Source organism: Aulostomus chinensis, chromosome 6 (assembly GCF_037954235.1).
Source record: "Aulostomus chinensis isolate RoL2024-O1b breed Wild chromosome 6, RoL_Achi_v1.0, whole genome shotgun sequence".
In the NCBI taxonomy this organism is placed as follows: domain Eukaryota; kingdom Metazoa; phylum Chordata; class Actinopteri; order Syngnathiformes; family Aulostomidae; genus Aulostomus; species Aulostomus chinensis.
In genome coordinates this window covers 12,038,691-12,060,127 of record NC_141325.1, presented here as the reverse complement: position 1 = coordinate 12,060,127, position 21,437 = coordinate 12,038,691, and positions in this window count along the sequence as shown.

Here is a 21,437-nt window from a genome sequence, read left to right as displayed (position 1 = left end):
TGTTTGTGTGACTGGCTGAAGTCATCTCCCATCCGTAGCTAGCTCAGGGCTTACAAAGGCCATTTAGGAACGTAATTCAAGAGCCTTCATGTGTCTGAATCAAGAGTGCCAAGATGAAAACCGACTCCTAGCCAACTGGCATAGATTATTTTCCTTATTTATTCCTGTTAAAACTTGCTTTCTTACTAAGTGTTGAATCTACTTGCCATCTTCTGCGCTACTGCAACACTTTAAATTCCCAGACCACCCAAGTAATAAAAGTTTATCTTGTCTTAATTTATTTGATCTCATATGGACTTGTCTCATCCTTCCTGTCCTTGACTGTTTTATCCTATTCTATCCGTCTATATCTTATCTCGTCTTATCTTATCGAATCTGAGCTTATCTTTTCCCGTCTCTGAACTAATGTTTGTCAATACCTTCAAGTCTCTTTTTTATAATCTTGTCTTCTGACATCTTATTGTCTCCTGTTGTAAGTAATAATTACCTGCTAATGTATCAGTATTATTTGACGCTATCGATCTGATTTAGTATTGTCTGATCGTATCCTATCTTATCGGAGCTTATTTGATCTTATTTTACCTTATCTTATTTTTCTGGTCAACATTCACACTCATCATTTTATACAATCCTGTCTTATCATGTATCTTCCTGTTTTTTATCCCCGCTAATTTTACCTCCTCTCATCCATTTATCTCTCATCATTTTATATAATCTTATCTCGTCTCATTCAGTCTGTTCTCGTCTTATCTTGTTGATCGCATCGCCGTATGATTTTTCAGTATGGAGGATAATAGTTTTCGTTAAATCTATTAAAAATGATTTCCGTTGAACTTTGTTCTGCTGTCAGTCTTTTGCTCCTGTAAACGTTATAACATAGAAATCTGTCAAACTTCCTCTTCCTGTGACTCTTTACAGCACTAAAACTGATACATGCAAAACACTTTCCATAGATTCCAATTAGGATGTCTGCTTTTTTGAGTGACTGTTTTTTTTGGCCTTTTTTTCCCAGTTCTGTAAGTGCAGTGCAGGAGTGTTGATGGGATCACATACAGTATCACACCCTTGCAGTCGTCTTTCTGCACCTACACTGATCTCCAGCGGCCACATCAATATTCAAATCTCGACATGTAGCCCACCTGTGGTCAGTACCCACATCAACAAAACTCTTGCAAATGATCAGTTTTCTCCTATAAAACTGTTTTCCTTTCGACTGCGTATTTCCGCTGGAGTTACACTATGTCATTATCCTTGTAGAGCCGCGTCTTGCTGCAGGGCACAGACTGAAAAAAGTTACAACCCTGCTCTCCCTCCCTGCGTGTTTATATGAAGGTGGCTCACTTGAATGACATTTCATTGGATTCCCTTGAAATGATCTTAAATTAACTGAGACACCTAACTTCTCCTGGAAACTTTTCCTCATTTCTCCAAGCAGCATTCTCCCATAACTTCCCAGCTTTGCTATCATCTCTACACAGCCACGAGCCCCACTTGACCCTCCAGTTCCTGCTCAGATAAAGACACTTTTGCCACCATAAAGCTTCTTTTCTCCTCCGTATCATCAGGAACAAAGTGTTCCTCTGGACAGGTGTTAATATAACTCTTCCTTCCCCTGTCCTCTCTCCTCATACCTCCCCTTCACTTTCTGCTCTGTCTGAACTACCCTGAAAAAAAAAAAAAAAAATATATATATATATATATATATATATATATATATAGTCATCTTAGTTCAACATCTACTTTCTCATTGAGTCATTAAACACACACAGATCAGACATCATCTCATTACACAAAGATCTGATTCTATTTTTTATGACATTATGCATTGTGTTGCAGCATGTCTAAATTTAGCCTTGGCAGTAATGGTTTGTGAGCTGAAGCATATAAAAAACACGTTTCAATATTGGACTAATGAATATGCTGATATTTCACAGTAGTGCACGCAATATGAAGCAGTGGGCTGCATGAAAGGACAAACTTGGTGTGTTGGTCCACCACCCTCTAGGAAGTTATTTGAGTTCTTTCATAATTGTACAATGATGCAGTTGAGTTACAGAGGCTGAAAATTGTTTGAACGGTTGGAAATGAGTCATTCCTCTTTTGCTGCTAAGACAGCGGCCACACAACAGTGTAAATATGAGGTGGAACAGCTCTGAAAGCTTCTCCTTAAAGTTCAGAGTTACTTGTTGAAAAGCACTTATCATCTACAAAAAGAAATCAAAGTCAAGAGTCACATGTGCAAAGGTGGACTTCCTGAAGGGAGCAGAAATGATGAATATGATTGACTTGACATGCGATTGTGCAATATTTATAAAAATAATAGACCAGCCATTACAGTCCAATTTGGTTCTTTATTTTCACACTGTGCTGACATAACTCAAGTGGCTAGCTCGAGGGTCTTGTGTGCTTTAACAAGTGTCTCACTCTCAGAGTAGTGTAAAGCATATAGAATGGGAAGTTAATGGGCTGTCGCGTAGAAAACTCACTGTAAAGCACTTAGGCTCAATCCCAATTCCTTCGGCACCATCAGTTTGTTTTGTGCATGGCCGTATAGGGAAGAGGTGTGAAGAGAGGCAGCCTACTATGGAAAAACTGTGAGCGAGCTCTTATATGAATGATTACAAAAATGTTGGTTAAATTAAGATTGAAATTAGATTTAATTACATGAATAATTTCAGAAAAATAACAATTGGGGATTTTTAAGTAAGTGCTACCAACTCGCTGACGTTTTCATCCGGTGAATGCTGAACCAACCAGACAGCTGATACAATTTCAAGGCTGAAATAATGATCAATTCATGAAAAAGAAATATGCAGCCAAACAGCTCTGGGAGAGAGTGAGTACATGTGGTGAGGGGTCACTACCCTATTAAGCGGACTCCAAAAAATAAGGAATGCTGTAGGGCTAAGAGACCACTGCACAAGTGTCTTCATTCATAGGTTAGTGCCCTGCTGTCCAGTGTGATCCAGTGATGATACAGTGTTGCCTTCTTCACCCGTTTCCACTCTCATGATCAAGATTCCAACCAGGTTGTCAGGAACATTCATCAGTTCCGTGTCTTGCTGAAGCACAAGAACGATCAAACTAGTACCCTTCTTGTGATTACACAGCCACTCTGTTTCCTGCCGCCAAAAACATTCCAATCATCACCTTCACAAAACTTCCATTTCTTGCCTGACTCCCTGCTTCTGCTTTCATTCTCTGCCTCACTGTCTCGCACAGTTTGCCAAATGAATGGGCATAGTCATTCAGCTAGCACCTCCCCGTTGGTCCGCTGCCCTAGGTGGCAGTGCTGGGCGCTCAGCCTCGTCTGGCTCGGTCTAGTCTGCTTCCAACCACAGAGTCAATCAGAGCTTGCAGGCCGATTCGCATAGTTTGCTTTCCCCTCATTCTCCAACATTATTTCTATGAGTCATCGTTTCATCTTGCTGCCAGCTGAGATGCTCAGCCAGATGGGCCGAGTTTCCAATAAACAAGTAGCAGCTTTGATCTCGCGTCACAACAAGGAGTCGACCTTGGTGCATGCAAAGTGCACCTTGCCGAATGAAAGATGGTTCACACTGTGATGTAACAAATGCTTACCTTTTACACACGATGATGTACTATAAGTGCAGTATCAGGGTAGGTTAGAGTTTCATTCCAGCTGCATGTTGATTGTTTTTGTAGTTGCATTTTCTTGGGCTATAATCATTTTTGTAGTATTTTCTTTTCTTTTTTTTTTTTTTTAAAGGAAGGAAGGAAATGACCCTTCTGTAAAGCAGCCTGTCAAGTTTTCCAATCTCTCAGAGCGCATTCTAGTAATGACATTTGCAGACTTGCCTCTCAAGACTCCCAAGTTTAAAACAATGGTTCCTCGCTTCAAATCTGAAGTGCCGAGTAGACAAAACCTTGGCTTCTTTTCAGGTCGGCAGTTATTTTGATAAGTGTCTTCTCTGGATTTTATTAGCTACAGCCAGCAGGCAAACAACATTATCATTAAAAACATTAACCATGTGAGTTGGTGAAAAAACTCTTAAGCTTTAATGACTCCAGTCCTTCATGATACTGATGCCTGCAAACTGTCATCGTAACTCTTTGCTGTAATGATAGAATAAAACTTAATTTACAGGAAAAGTTTATCACTTGTTGAAGACATAAAAATATAGGGGCAGTTTTATTTTTTATGTGGGGGAAAAAAAAGCAGTATTGTGTTATTCAAGTATTTTTTTTTTTTAAGTCCTATAAACACAGCTTTTTTTGAGTCCCGGCTGTTCGCGGGATTTTCATAAAATTTGTTGGAGGAGGGAAGAAGCCATAACATTTTTGAGAAGATCCACATCATTTGCCAAATAGTTAAATAATTAATATTTAGAGTGAGCATCTCCTTGGAGTAATTGAATGTTGACAGGTTAGACGGACTGACATCACGTCAGTTTGAAACTTTATTAAAAAATGTGAGTTTAAACCATTTCGTTCCTCCTCTAAAACTTTTTTGCCTCAACAAAAACTAATTGATCTCCTTTCTTCATCCTACTGTGAAAAACTAGCTAATAGTGTTGGCTTTAGCATCTCCTCAAGACCTGTGGCTCCTAAAAAAACTTGGGCTTGGAAAGTTGTTGCTTTGGGAAAACTCATCATTCGTTTCTCACCAACATCATCTTTCTCTCGTTGCGTTCTTCACGAGGGTCGAGGGGAAAAGTGGGAATTTCATGAAGACAAATGGAGGACATGCACAAGGGGAGACTGATTCAAAGTTTGGTTGGATAAACTGCGCACATCTGTTTTACAGTGAATTTTTTTACAAGTGTGTGTAGATTACGAGTTTGATGCATGAAGAGGAGAAACTTCCACAATGGGAGCAGAATGATTGTACAAATTCAGATGAATGTTACGACAAATTCCCGTATCCTATCGTGCGCAGCGCAGATCGATCGCCTGCCTTCCGTAGAAAATGAATGGAATCAAATGACTCCACATCTGTTGTTGGTTTCGCTGCAGTTTAAGGATCCAGTGTTTGCTGAAGGCATTTCTAGAGTTAAGCTGGTACCGCCAAGACACGACGGCACTGTCAGCACACACTAGACTCTCCCTCTGTCTCCCTGGTCATTCTTCTCCTCTTTCACCCCACTTGCTCTGCCTCTTTCTCGCGTTATCCTCGGTCAGTCACAAGACTCATCACATCTTGGCTTCTCTGTCTGTACGAGTGACATCACTCCTGTTGTTTGTTCTTTCTTAACCATTCTTTCTCACTCTTTCCTCCTTTGTTCCCAGTGTGTAGCTGCTGCAGGTTCTTTCGTGGCAGTGTTGCGGTTTATTGTGTGCAGTTCTGATCAATCTAAATGTGTTATGATTAGTGTTTGCGTGTGAATCTGAGCACCGTGACAGGGAGCAGTCAGTGCCTGTCAGTGCTGTTTAAGGTCATGTTGAGTTGCAGGGGAACAAGTGATGGCAGGAACACACTGCCATGTTTCTTTTCCGTGTGTTCCTCTGTTCCATTCCAGTTAATTGTTGGTGGCACTGCTATTATTTCTGTGTCTTGCTCTGTAACGAATACGTTTCTGCATTATCATTTTAAAAGTTTATTGCCCCCGTTTTATGTTGCAATCATTTTCTTTTATTCTGTTTTTGCTAATTGTGTTTGGTCTGGAGCCTTTTTTTTCTGGTACCTTGTTGCTGTCCTGAATGTTGTTACATTTACTGCTATTTTTTTAGTGCTTCACAAAGTGAAAGCATGCCACCGCCCAGCCCTGCCATGTCCTCACCGAGGTGGTGCGGGTGGTGAATCCGCAGGGTGTCTGCAGTGGCGGTGTGTTGCGTAAACACTCTCAACACAGATGGTGCAGCATGCCGCTACACATGGCAGATTCACAGCCGGGGGAGCCCACCATCCTTCCCCATTCCTCCTTCTCTCTCTCTCTGTCTCTGCCCTGCGTGACTGTCTGTGTCTGTCATGTTTCTGTCGTCTGCACCTGCTGCCCCTGTCCCTACTGGTCTGTCTGTCTGCCAGCCTGACGTGTCTCTGTCCATGTCTCCTTCTATGGGTGTTTGCTGTCATGATGCTGCTAAACTATCGTGTAGATGTTCGACAGATTGGTGTTGCGCCCACTAAAGTATCATTCCGGTTTATTGCAACTTGTATCATTTTTTAAAATTTATCATCATCTCTTTCAGTGGTGGATGTGATAGCCTGTAACGCAGAAAACCTGGTCCTATCGAAGTAAATTACCACATCGTGTTTAAAAAAGTTCCAAACCCACTTGGGGTCATTATCAATATCTGTTCAATACAGGAAGTAGGCGCGGCATGTATGCAATGAGACTTGTTACACTCATGTGAAACGCACTACTAAATCACGCTTGTTTCTGGCTTCAGATGTTTTCAGCTCAGAAAGCAGAGGGTTTCGTGGTCGGGTGCTTCTAGGTTGACGAGCAGCATTCAAAGGTTACATGATGTAAAGAGCGGCTTACCATTCAAGACTATCATTTCAGTGGTTAAAATATCTGCGTGCCACTTAACAATAAGTCTCCTCTTATGAAGGACTAATCTGTCTGTAAATGTGTTATTACCTGCATTGTAAGCACTTCATAAACTATTAATTAACAACCATAAATGACTTATAACCTTATTTCCCATGCATCGGTGCAGGGTCACTCTTTGGCAAGATGGAAGTATTCTATTCTACTCAAACAAATCCAGCCACCTAACAAAGACCGGCTGTGATCGTGTTATAAAACAATGTTCATATTCATAAATTTCAAATTCAACGAATCATTTGAGACACAGCATTTGTTAGACAGTCACATTTGACCTAAGTCTGGATCATAGAGTGTCAGTTATGGTTGAGTTGATAACAGCGCATGATTGTCCCAGCGGAGCTCGGAACAGGTGTGTTACTCATCCAAGCTAATTATCAAGCAGACGGGGCTTGTTATGCTACACTCATATTGATATGGACAAGAGGTGAATTAAATCATTCACTTGTTCTGAGTTTGCTGCAATAGAAAAGAAGAAACAACCAGCTTGGCTAAAACTAAAATACATGGCCATGACATGAATTTAATGAAACGGACAAAAATGAAACTCCAGCATGAAAATCGATAATATGACCAGTCGCCACTTTTACACCTTGCAGGCATGTGCAAAATCCTTATTGGTTTCTTTGCACTTCTTTGTGCTTGGTTCTGCTTATCAGTGATCAACAGACCAGATGAAAAAAACGGAAAAAGTCAAACCTGGCTTGGTGGTTAATGTGCTCAATCTTAAATGTATCAATCGGCTGTCATTTTGGCATGTTTAGGTTTCATTTTGCTTATCAAAATACTGCACATATGACAAGGAAACTCATTTTTCTATCAAGGAGGAACTGCAATTTATAATATACAGCGATTGAACTGACCAGAAAAGCTTTCAATCTTCTGTTAAAATTTCCCAGACACATCCAGAAAGTGATGTTTTCATTTTTATTGATGGTAGTTTGAAGCAATCAGACCAATGCTGCTATTTCCTCTCTGCGATGGAGGAGGAATGGAGGGAGGGAGTTGCAGGGTGGAGAGAGATATGAGAGGAGGTGGAGGAGGAGGAGGATGAAAAGAGGAAAAGTAGGACAGAGATGACTGACTATTTCCAGGCTTGTGGGTAGTTTGTAGCCGTATGTTGAACCTGACGGGCAGGTTCTGCTGCCTCGTTCGCTGAACACGGTTTGTTACAAACCAATTCAGCCATTTCAGCTCAGGTGTCCTGGAATTATGGGGAGGGAATCAAGGTTCCTGTCAGGTGATGACTTCTTCCCCTGCATCACTCACCAAGTGGTGGTTAATGTCAAGGGCCGGTGCTGTTGATAACTCTATTTAGACAGGAAAGACAGTTCTATCCCACACACAGACAAAAAGACACAAATCTTAATACAAAATAAGAAACGGTTTGTATTTTTACAATTTATCATGACCTTTTCCCCCAGTGAGATCTGTTGAAATGCCCGTCCAGAGCAGCATCATAAACACATTTGACCTTGTTCTCTGCTCTTCCATTGGGAATAAGGAACATGAATATTCGGTGGTTATTTATAAAAGCAGGAAACACGGCAGCTCAACAACCTCGGCGCTGCATCATGAGACGATTTGTTCTCTTTGCAGCCTGCGTGAATAGATGTGAACATCAACAGGCTGGTTGACAGAGGAATTAAACAGCTTTAATAACCTTTTTTTTGTGTCGTGTATTATGCATGTAATGCAAAGATTTAATGGCTTCTTCTCAAATGCAATTTCCTGCTTTATATTGTGTTGTAGGTTTCTCTGCAGTTCTTTAAAAAAAAAAAAGACTTAAGCATTTCATAGACAAGGCCAATAATAATTAATTGATAATAATAACAACAATTGTTGAAAAGGTCAGTCAAGCAAATAAGGTTTATTGACTGCTCAGTACAATTTGAAAATGTGTTAAGTAAAACATATATTTATTTACATGCTGGCGACAAATCAAAGGAAGACTCGTTCGCCTCCATTTTTCATTTGATTGATATAAACCAATACTAGAGGGTGAGGGTGAGGGTTGATACTTTAATACTTGAGGGATGAACCGAAGTTCCGTCGTCGCTGTCAAACTGGTTAAAATCTCTCATTTTTTTGGGCTGAGGACTGTAGCTCATCATGTTCATACTCATTCTGAGGCCCTACGGGTGCACTGCCATCCGGACAGAAATATTTCATTATATAAAGGTGATCTGGAAGAACAACTTTGTATTGATTGATTTGACCCGCGCTCTCATCTGAAGGGACCTGGAGGGAAAACAGTCCCTTCACTGCTGGTCAAGCACTCAGGTTTTCCATTTCCATTTTCATCAGCCTGTATCGTCAGTAACTGAAATATCTTCTATCTCAGGGTAGAGAGAGTTGAATTAAATGTGATGTTGAACAGAAGCAGACGACTGTCAATATGAGGAGAAGGGTCGGAGGTCAAATCTGTAAGCAGTGTTCGAGAAGATGTCGCTCCAGATCTGTGTTCTGAAGTTCAGAGCCTTGAATATCTTCAAGGAATAAAAGCTTTGTGTTTTTAAAGCAGTGATGTTATTAAATGAACGTGGAGGCAGAGAATACCTGGGGATAACCGTGTTGCTATTGTGTATTCCACTGTAATACAAACTGACAGGGCTTTTATTCTTGATCATTGGGCTCTATTTTCTTAGTCTCGGTTCTGTGTGTTTATCCACAGGTATCTTAGGGTGAAAACTTAGTGATATCAAATTGCATTTCGATGTGTGCCTGATTCTAATATATTTGCTTCAAGAACAGAGGGGAACAGTAAACAGAAAAGTGGGAGAGAAGCAGAGCTGCACGGTGACATTTAAGATTAAGATGCTTTTACAACCTCGCAGAGTTATTAGTGTTTTCGGTGTGCTGAGATAGAAAGTGAGCATGCTTTATCTCCTCTAAATAAGTCTGCATTTACATTAATCATTGTTTCTTTCACCACAGCTAATGTGGAAATCTTGACACAATACATACATCTTTTCTCCTGTTGTTCTTAACCAATTTGCAGTTCTTCCCCAGCAACACACATTACACCCTCCAATTTTTTTTGGACTTTTTTTTTTTTTTAGACTGGACAACTTTCACCAACAGATGTGTATTGCTATAAAAATGTGGTCATGCATTGTTGAATTCATGTTTTTAAAGTGTCTTTGAGTGTGTGTTGTTAGTGCTGCTCATCAGCGAAAGACTCAATCTTCCTTAATTGGCTTTTAAGTGCACTTAAATTCAAATAGGAACAGTGTGTGAACTGTGTATTGCTTCCATTACTGAACAAATTTCCAGTTTAATCAGGATATGGAGGTTGGGTGGGTGGAGGTGATACTACATATGATAAACTGCCTTTCCTGACAGAAACTCCTGAATAAGATCCAACAAGATTTAAAGAGGCTGAGGCAACGCAGACCAGAGCACCGTTATGTTTGCTAGAGATGTGACCGACACAGGTCTGTTTCCAATGTCTTGTCGAAGGCCTTTATTGAAAAAAGGGCTAAATACATTGTTCTACATAAACTCTAATTACTGAGTATTAATAAAACAAATGGTCTGGTTGTGTGGTTGGTTCTGTAATGCATCAATGCGAAGGAAAGGGGGGGTTTAAAGACAAAGAGTTGGTAGACGGCTGTATTCCATGTAATATTAGTGTTTTTAACTGGAGGTAAAAAAAAGGTGGGTCCATGTAGTCGTGCAGAGTTTGAACAAAAGCTGGACTGATGTTAGCTTAGCTGCTAATGACAAGCTAACCACAAAATCTCTGGACTTTTGGTCTGAATTTTTGAGTAGGGACATTAACTGGCACGGATGTCGTGATGGGTTTCATATACGCTGAGGGGGTTTCTATTTGCGGCAAACTGATATTGTCCAGAACTGTATTGAAAACCTACATCTGCAGCACAGTTGAACAGAGGAGTAGATTTCCTACAAGATGAGCAGCTGCTTTGTTTAGGACTGCAACGGTTGAACAGAAAGAGAGGGTTCATACGTACAGATATCGGTACTTTCTTACTTCTGCCACTAGATACCCATCAAAGTTTGCCATTTTCCACATGTCTGTCAGAGTAATATTAATAAAGCATTGCTGCTTTCATCTCGAAGGCTAAATCATTGCACCAGAAGTGATTTTAGACAGGAATAAAGGAAAGATGAACAATTACTGCTTTTGCTGTCGACATGAAAATGTGTCAAAAGTCCATTGTTCTCCTTGTTACCGCAGAACGTCTCTGAGTTTCATCACATCGAGGCTGCTAACCGGCTGAACCTTTGGAGAAGTGTTATAGATGTAGCGTGGCAAGTTTTCATAAATATGCCTCGTGGTGTCATCCATAAATGTTGTTAAACTTAACATGGATCAATCCGTGGAATTCAAGCTCAACAATCTCTGTACACCAGCAGCCGATCACATCAGCCGACGACCCAGTTATCCCAGTTATCCCCTTCCGTGACTTCAAGGCGTCTTATTTAAGCTGCTGCAGTCCTCCTACTCCTCTTGCTTCGTCTGCATGCCACTTTGCAACCAACCTCCATCCCAAATCCTCTTTCACATGCTTTATCCAACTTCATCAATGCCATTAATGTTCTGTTGCTCTGCTCTGTATCTTACGGAGGTCTTTGCTACTGCTCTCCCTGCCTTTAGCCTCCCATGAATGCACATGGACTGCAAATTCAACCTACTGCAACTGTGATTAAGTTGTCTTTTTGACTGAAGTGGTCCTGACTTGATTTTTTTCTTCTCTCTCAGGAAATATCTATATTTCTCTTGAATAAAAATCTCATGCAATTGGTTAGGACTAAAAATGAGGATAAAAATGCAATAAACTATAAATATTTAGATTTTTCTCCCCCCAATAATGTGTTGTTAATGCTGATGATTGAACAAACACAAGGGGGTAACAAAGGTCCTCATTTCATTTTGAATTCAAAAGCACTGAATATATTTTAGGCTCTAAAATAGAAGGTTCATCTTTTGGCTTCCCCCGAGCGAAATATACTTTATAACGCTGTGTATTTGTGTGTGTTTTTAAAAGAATAAAGAGGTCCCGCACCTGCTTAGACAACCAGCCTCATTCATGTTTCATTAGCACCCTAAATTTAGGATAGTTGCATCAAATCTTTAAACTCCAAGAGAAAGAAAGAGAGGAACATTTTCCTTCTAGGGACCTTCTTAATCCGTTTGTCTATTCTAATCAACATACCCCCCAACTCTACACACACACACACTTCTGAGCACGCAGCCCCCATCACATCCACATTATTACACAGCAGCTAATCCTGTTTTGCAAATCCCAATACCTTAGACTCCACTGAGAGAATCCTATTGGTGCTGCATGTTTCTCCATATGTTTCAGAATACAGCAATCCATCATCATCCGGCCTACCTTCCTGATACCCACCTCACTGCAAATCACGCTCTAAATCCTTGTACTCCCTCAAAAATCAGCTGGTATTATTATTGCATGCATTGTTGTGCAGACTATTTAAAAAAAATACACACACACACACACATATACACAAAAGATATACTTTTTGGGGGTTTCTTTTCCCTCCTTCTGCCTGCCAGTCTGTTGTTTTGCTGTAACTAACTTAGTAGTTTATTTATTGCAGTGTTTGTTTATTGATAGAGTTGTAGTTAAGGATTCATGGGGCTGTGAGGCTCAACTGTTTGTTACAAAGAGAGATGAGACGATGGGCTGTCACGTCATCTCAATTCAATCTCTACAGCTCACTTTATAATTAATTGTATATCATGCGTGCATGCTTGCGTGAGTGTGTGTGTGTGTTTTGTACGTTCATTGAAATGTGTGATAACTAACAGGCTTTTCTCAGCAGCCAGATGAAACCTTATCACTGTGTGTGGCAAGGCAGCTGCTCTAAGACTCTTATGCCAACTGCATGGATTAAGTTGTGTGTGTGATGTATGCTCAACGTTAAGTGTTTTGGTGGCATCCTGGGATTTCATGAAGGTTGCATGTTAAGTGGCATGCTCGCAATTAACCATCTGTCTTTAAGTTAGTGTACGTTGGGATCTATATTTGCGCGTAAGCCTGCGAGTGTGTGGACACAGGAGAGAGACGGGTGTGATCAGAAAGGCCTAATTAGATTGACAACACCAGGAACTGTGGGATTCCTGTTGCACACTGAGCTAGCAAACATGGCCCTAGCACTCCTCTGATCGTCCCATTTTAATTAACCTCCAGTCTGATTCCCCCTTAGCCTCTTTTCACTTAGGGGTCTCCTCTGAAAACAAGTGCAACATTTTTTTTTATCTTACTACAACCCTGAAGGCATTCTCAAAAGGATGGAAAACACACACACACACACACACACAGTTCAGCATACTAAGTCACGGTAGCTACAACATCTCAGCGACCTCTGCGTAATTAATTAATTGGGTGCAGATGTGATGGAGGTACAAATCCTAGCTGATAAATGGTGCTAAATTGAAGACAATGAATGACTGAACTAAATTGCATCAAGCAGACTCTGCCACTCCATCATCACATCAAAGCTAATGCTAGCTAGTGTCAGCTATAATCAAATCAACACTTCCTCTGCATTCACTTGTTATGCATTTATTACACGTGAAAGGTCTATCAAGTGGTTAGAGAATGTTTTTTTCTTCACTTCATCCATCCTCTGCCACCACGCTGGGCTCCTCTTTACACATGTGGGAGATGGTAAAAGCTGCACTTGTTGTAAATGAGCTTGTCTCTGTTAACATAACTGGGTCTTGCTCTGAATGTGTGTGTGTTTGCCTGTAAGTGTGCGTGTCCAATCGAATGTTTCAGACAGAGCTATTTGTTCTCTCAGGCTTAGCAGCTGCGTGGCATGCAAGCAAGCAAGCAACACACGGGGCTCATGATGATGAAAAACACTTTGCAACATGCATGATTACCACCCATTCAACCGGTGTGAACCACTGTAATCGTGTGATCCATGGACCAACGTGCAGCATGTGCAGGAGCTGTGTGTGTGTGTGTGTGTGTGTGTGTGTGTGTGTGTGTGTGTGTGTGTGTGAGAGCAAAGAATGTTGTGGCCAATTTGTGGACATATAGTTTGCTCAAACATAATTATTGTAATAGATAAAAACATTTTCAGAGGTCAGAGAGGTTAGCAAACACAGTACATTTTTCACCTATTGTATATCATTCATATTCTGTGAGAGCTGTCGACTCTTCTGGTGAGGCCGTCTGACTGAAGCATAGGCGACATTATGGTGATGTGCAATGATTCTGACCAGCGGCAACTAATCAGAACGCGGCAGAGCGAAATGATTTATATAGTTCTGAATCAAAATTCAAAATTATTATTATTTTTCTCAAGAAACTGCGCTTTTTATTCGTGAATGCGTCAGTGGGCACAGTTGGATTCCATCTGCTGACCAAATTAACATAAAACATAGGAAATGCCTCATAAAAAATAGAAAAGAAAACATTTATAGATGTATTTATTCATTTATTTTGGGCTTTTCCACTTGTTTTGTTTTTTTGTTTTTTTTTACCAGCGTTGCCTGGCCCTTTCTACTGCTCCAGGGTGCAGACCACCTCATGCTTTCCCCGTCACGTCTGACCGTCAGCTGCATCTTTTTCCTGATGTCAAGGGCTCTCACTGGGAAGACGTTGTATGAAAAACCTTGCTGATCCCTCCAGTCCTCCTCCCTCCCATACAGGCACCATGAGCAAACAGGACCATCATTCGCCTTCCCACCACACAGACATGGCCAACTGGGCCTGAACCAGAGGCCCCTGTCACATTCCTCACAATACGTCCTATCGGTGGTATGGTGCTCAACTGTTGTTTCTCATAAAACTTGATTAAATTTCAGTTATCGAACTGTATTTTTACTCATTTTGATGGCTTCAAAGCCTTGTTGTGATGTGTAGCTACTGTAAGAAGCAACAGAGTATAATTTTTAGGTTGTTTTGACAGAAAATTCCTCATGTTCGCTGTGTTCAACATAAAGAGAAACACTCTTGGGTGCCGCAGGTTTGATTCCAGCTTTGTTTCATGTCTCCTTCTGCCCAGACCCCCCCCCCCCCCCCATGCTGTCTAGTGTTAACGCAGATGTCTCAAAATAGTTTCCCTCTCTTGCTAAATGAAATCAGTATATCTTCTGGATATGAATCTATTCTGTGATTCTTGTCTCAAGATGTTTTTTTAATAAAAAAAAAGTAGCAACATGCAGAAGTCAAACAGGAGTCACGCCTCAATGTTTTATTCATTATTGCTCCTCTGCACCGCTATTTACACTTATATCATCGTTGTTTTCAGAGAGAAGTCCCTGCTAGTCAGTCCTTCGTCCTTCACCATCTGCTGCTTTGGTGATTGGAGGATGGTCACGGTGTCCCCAGGGAGGAAGGGTGGGGGAGTAGGGGGCCCTCATTGGGCTCCAGGCCTGCCCGCAAGTCATCCTCACCAGACAGAGCCACCAGACACCCTCATCAGACTGCAGCCTGGCCTGTAACACTCTCACCTCAGCCTGCTCACACACTGGTGCTGCCAAAAGCACTTATGATTTTATCCTGAACTTTAGCTATCATGAAATATATTGTCTCCTCACAAATTGACTTCACTTTATGATGGAGCAAGTTCAACCGCCTCCCAAAACACTTTTTAGGTTTATGACATTCTGATGACTTACTGGGCAAAACATTAGCATCTCTTTCAAACAATAAATAATATCAAAAGGTACAAGAAATAATGCTTTACAAGACAGGAGGAGTTTTTATAAATTGTGAATTTTTTTCTCTTCAAAGCAATAAAACCAAATAAAATCCATAAATCCGTAAATTTAATGCGACATAAAAATCGCAGCGCGCATCAATTACCGAGGACGAGTGCCATGTTTGATAAATTGAGACACACTGTATCTGAATGCGTTACGTCAGGTGAGATATACTTCCTGTGCTGTATATTACAGTATTAAATGTCCAAGGTGTGACGAGCAAGGTCTCAGCTAATGTGAGCATTAGTGATGTGTGTGTGTGTGTGTGTATGTTTGGATTCCATTAAGGAGTGCTAGTGGTCTCATACTAAATCAGCTTTTCCTCTACCATACGTCTCTATCTAGAAGTGTGTGTGTGTGTGCGTGTGTTCTTACTATCTCCACCAGCCAGGAAGACACTTAACATCTGGAGAGGGACCCAGGTACAGTGCGATAAAAACCTCTGAGGGTATAGAGCAAGAGGGAGAGGGAGTAAAGTGTGTGTGCAAATTGCAATGCGATGGTTCTGTATGTGTGTGTGTGTGTGTGTGTGTGTGTGTGTGGTGTGGGTACATGCATGTGGGGGAGGGTACTGATATACAGATGTAGACACAGAGACACACAGAAGAAGGTCAAACAGGGAGGAGGTGAAAATAAAAAGGTATCTTGTGGTTTGTTGGAACTGAACCGGTAACCTCCAGTGTGAAGCGCACATTAAATGGATGAGGGCCAGCAGGCATGTAAATGGGTGGACAAGATGAAAGGCAGGGACGGAGGGTGAAATGAAAGAAGAGGAGTGAGAGGAGAAGGTGAGCAGCTGGGGAGAAAAGGAGGGTTGAGGAGAGAGAGGATGACCCCTCGGGAGGCGCATCTCCCACATCAATTATGGAAGAGCTGTGTGTATGTGTGTGAGAGAGGGACAAACACCAAGAACAATCTCGAACAGCTGGATAGCCACACACACCATCTCCATCCAAGGCTTTTCAGTACAAACACACTCTAATCCCCTCAAAATGTTTCAGCTTCACTCATGCAGAATGATGTTTATTGATCATGTTCAATATGAGCAGCAATAAAATCTCTCTGTGTTGAACCAACATGTGACATTACAACGAGTCTGGAGTTAGTTTAGGGCTTCTAATATAAGCCTAAAGATACAAGATATCATATGTTGGCCTATGAAACATAGTTTTGCACGTAGGGTTATAAAAGTATTGCAAGTATAAAAATACATCTTTACAGTACACTTGACCATATATGCATGTATAAATATTAATCGTTCATACATTTCAAGTGATGGACTTTTTAAGTTCAATTTATCACGGACTGGTTGGATTTAATCTTTATGTTACTCAGTGTTTTCATCTTAACTGGAACTTCCTGTTTGTAATCTCTTCCCTCTTGTGTCCGTTTGCCTTATTTTCCTGTCTTTGTGTGTTTTCCCGCCCTTGTGGAGTGAATCACTTGCATCCAGTGTGAGTCACAGTCCGTCAGAGCCTCTCTTAAGTTTTGGTTCGAGGTGTTTGTTTGTTCTCCCTTGTATTTTTTTGTATATTTTTTCTGTTGATTCAGTTATTTTATAAACTTAGTTTGGATTATTTCCATTATGAATAAATCAGTTTTTAAGTCATTTATACCGCCTCCAGGGTCTGAATTGAGGTCCACGTGCCATCACAACCACCAAAATGTTTGAGACCATACAGTATGGTGGCTTCCATCTCTGTGCTGGATTAAAGTAAATATAAAAATAAGCAAATATTTATTGTGACTTTGGGGCACTTATGAGGCAACTGAATTAATAAAGTTTTTAAAAATGTTCCATTTTCCATCATTTATTTTATGCTCAAAAGCCTTGATAGTGTGTCAAGATGGTGAGAACAATCAAAGACAGTCAAGGTAAATGAACACAGGTCAAATGTGGTGGGTTGATGTCTATTACATGGCATGGCGCCAAATGACGGCTTTCAGTTGGACTCCAGCTTTTTGCATAATTATCGATCATTGATGTCATTACATTATGGCTCACTTACCGGGCGCTGGTGTGTCACTGAGAACCAGACTGTTAGCACAGCAATGAACAAGACATAATGGAAACCCCACTCAGCAGTAACATTTAAAGCTCACAGTCACCGTTTGAAATGAAAAGCTTTTTAAGTGTGTGTGTGTGTGTGAAAATGTGTGCATTTTTGACTTTGTTTATGTGTGTCAGCTCATTGCGTGCACACGCGTACACATACAAACACACGCGCATGCGCCCGCCCACACACACACACCTCTTTGCACAGGTCAATACAAGATGTCAAGATGTCAAGTGTGATGGATGCTCCCCTCACGAGATGTCTGACCCGTGACCCCTCATGTAACAAGGCCACATCAGGATGGAGCTGAAATCACATTAAAAGTCCATCCAGAGTGGGTGTAAATGCCTCTCATTATAGAACAATTGGTTTCTTGGTCCAATAAGCGCAAATGGAACTCAGTACACAGATTTGAGCAATTCATCAAGTACTCTTCTCTCATGCATATTAAGGTAAAATCAGATGGTGTCTATCAAGTGATTCATATTCATGCAGTAAGATTGAGAAACACAGGGAGGTGGTCATTTGAATTTCAATATCATGTCAGCCTTTTCAAATTTGAGGATTAAAATTCCAAACGAAACCTTTTCCTTTAACCTCATTTGACAGTTCATAGAGATCCCACAGAATACATTTGCAGCAGTTGTCCAGTGAAACCATCAGTGACCTGTCACAAGCACAGCGTGATCTCTCGCCTTCTGACCGCAAACTTAGGAATTAGTCATCAGTTTGTGAATGATTAGTCTGTGTGTGTGTGTGTGTGTGTGTGTGTGTGAGTGATGTGTGTGATAGAGAGAGAAAGAGAGAGAGAGATGATCCAATCTGTTGTACAGTATGAATTTCCATCTGGAGTGACAGGAAATCAATGTGGAAGTGCAGCTGTTTGTGCTCCAAAACCTGGATGCAGCTTTAGTATAATCACCTCATCGTTGATCTTCACACACACACACACACACACACACACACACACACACACACACACACACACACACACACACACACACACACACACACACACACATACATCCTTGTAATTATATCTTTGTGAGGACTTTAATTTCCGTAATACATTCCCTAGCCCCTCACCCTAAACCTAGTCTCAACTGACTGCCTGACCCTAACCTTGGCCCTAAACCTAACCTGAACCTGATTCTAACCTCGACCCTAAAACCAAGTCTTGACCTTCAAACGGCCCTTTGAAGATGTGAGGACCGGCTAAAATGTGCTCACTTTCCAAAAATGTCCTGACTTTGTTGGTTAAATATGTATTCTAGTCCTCAATATGTAGCAAGTACAAGAACACACTCACACACACGTGCATGTGCGCAGACACGCACATACACACACAAGCACAAACAAGCAGCAGCACATTCACAAAGAAACACACACTGATTTTGTTTTGAGCGGTTCTTTCTCTCCGACACACTGTTGGTTTAAGTCTCCTTTGGGGGCATTACATTGACTTATAAATGAATTCCCTGAGGAACTAACCAGAGCACACATGCACAATGCTGGTGGAGGAAGAGGGGAATAAAAATACATTCTCTGGCCCATAACCCAGGATAGTCCCATCCTACCCAGACTGACACATTTATCACACACTTATACTGCCTATTTTTAGAAGTAGAAGAAGATGTTTCTATAATCAGTGTGGTTTTATTCTACTCAGGATTGCTTTTCCGCTTGTTGCTGAAGTGTCTTTTAGCTGTTTGTTTTGGTTATCAAGCCCCACTGCTTGTGAACTAGTCGAGCATTAATGCTAATAAAAGGTGCACTCACAACCCACCATTTAGTCCTTTTTAAAGAAAACCAACCCTGGTATTGTTTGTGCCCGGACCACCTCGACCAAAAAGTGAGAGTTAAAGGGTTAAATCTGACCCTGATCCAACTTAACTGCATGAAGGGAACCAAAATACAGAGGATCATGGGCTGACTGCAGGACAGATTTGTGCAGATATGAATAAACTGACAGTTAACATGACTGGAGGAGTTTTGGATAGAATCCAAAGTTTGCTTAACATCTGAGTAAAAAGTTTGACCAAATATAAAGAGTCCTGCGGTGGCACTGTGGTGCAGTGGTTATTACTGTAGCCTGTACTCCAGCCTCCTCCCACAGTCCAAAGACATCAAGAGGGGACGAGGCTGATTGATACTCTAAATTGACCGTAGGTGTGACTGTGCGTGTGAATGGTTGTCTGTCTCTATGTATTGGCCCTGTGATGGACTGGTGACCTGTCCAGGGTGAACCCCACTTCTTGCCCGAAGGCTGCTGGGATAGGCTCCAGCCCCCCCCCCCCCCCCCCAACAGGATAAGTGGAAGAAAATGGATGGATGGATGGATGGATGGATGGATGGATAGAGACTCCTATTTATCCTCTAATATCGACGCCCCTCAGAAAATGCAGTTTCTGTGAAATTTTGCCTGACAGTAAATGAAGTAGCAGTCGAAGATGTTTCTCTTGGAGTTGCAAGGATGAAGGTAATTTTATACTTTTTTGCTCTGAACTCAAAATTGCATTCCCTGAAAATTGATGAATGTAACAGCTTCTCTATGATGCCAGAGTGACCGTCCATCATCCACCATGTCTTGCAGATATAAACTATAGTTCCAATTTTACATTTTGATCATTCAATTATTATGAATAAATGCTTTTGAAGCATCTCGTACTGCTATATTTATGTGTTTTCCTATTTGTGCTCTGGACTGATTTAACATCTCAGGTGCTCTTTCCCAAGCGCTGCATCATGTTGATTTGTCTGGCTGACTCACTGCACAACACAGTCAGCAAGGAAAGTGATTTGTGTCCCTCATTAACTGTTTTAAATTCAAAATTTGTCCCCTGATGTCTGACAAATTTGAAAATATTCGCACAAAGTACAGACAGACTTTCTGTCATAACCCTGGAGGGCTGACTGATGGCTCAGGTCCTTCAGAGGAGAGACGCCGGACCAGCAGCTGAGACCCTACTGATTACAGTCCAGCGAGGCAGCAGGGAATCATCGCACGTGTGTGTGTGTGTGTGTGTGTGTATGTATCTGTATTTGTATGCATAGAGGTTACTAATATCCGGCAGCTGTGTCCCATGGCTCTGAGGTATAAGTGACAGGTTGGTGGCTGAGCTGATAGGCAGGAGGAGGAGAGATGGAGGGGTTTGATAGCTGGGTGGAGGAGAGGAAAGATGTAACACTGGTGGTGGGGGAGGGTGAGGAGGGAGGGTGGGGAGGGATGGAGGAAGAGGAAATAATGGACACAATGGACATATCCTGTCTGAGTGTGAAGGGCGAAAGAAAAAGCAGACTGAAGGACTAACCCTATGAATTTATTTGTTTTGTCTCCGTCCAGAGATGTTAATATTTTTGCACAAGTGTGCTTTACTGTGCGCACGCAGCCTCAACAATGTCTTCCTGAATTCAAATAAAATAGGCAACGCCCCCGGATACTCAGCTTTCTCCTGCTGTCTACATATTTTTCAGATATTATATTAATTATTTTTCACAGTTCTGTATATTGTCTATCATTTTGGAATGTGTTGTCACTCAAAGAAGAAAAGACAAGACGTGGAAAAAAATAGAAACGTGTCACCCTTCATTGTACAGGACTCATCTGTGCAGCAGCGTTCATCTGTCACGCAGAGCAGTCTGACGGGGGTGAAATGGGTGGTGCGGGTAGAAGGGCTCTTCGGATTTGGACACACACTAGCAAACCTGCAAGATTTGCTCCCTGGCACTGTCCATATATGCAGAAAGCTGGAACATTGAGGTTATGAGGGTTGACGTAAGCTGGCCATGGTGCTGAAAGAAGTTTTCTGTTTCAGACACTGCTCCTTAGATAAAAGAAAAAAACTTGAAATGTACTTTTTCATTTGATGTGCTACAGCATTTGTTGTTGAATCAACGAGTGAAAAGATGTCTGTTTGTGCGTAACACATCAACACAGACATGTGATTTTTACACCCTCACCCCAGACATGACTGTTCATTCACTTTGACATTAAAGCACATGACAGTGAAGAGAAAACTTGCAATATCTGATAGAACAAAGCAAACATGGATAAATGTAGTTAAAAATATGTCCTCCAAAGGTTAATTTACAAGATATTTTTAAGTCAAAAAAAATTTTTTTGCTATTTTTATGCTTTCCTTTTTAAAAAATGTA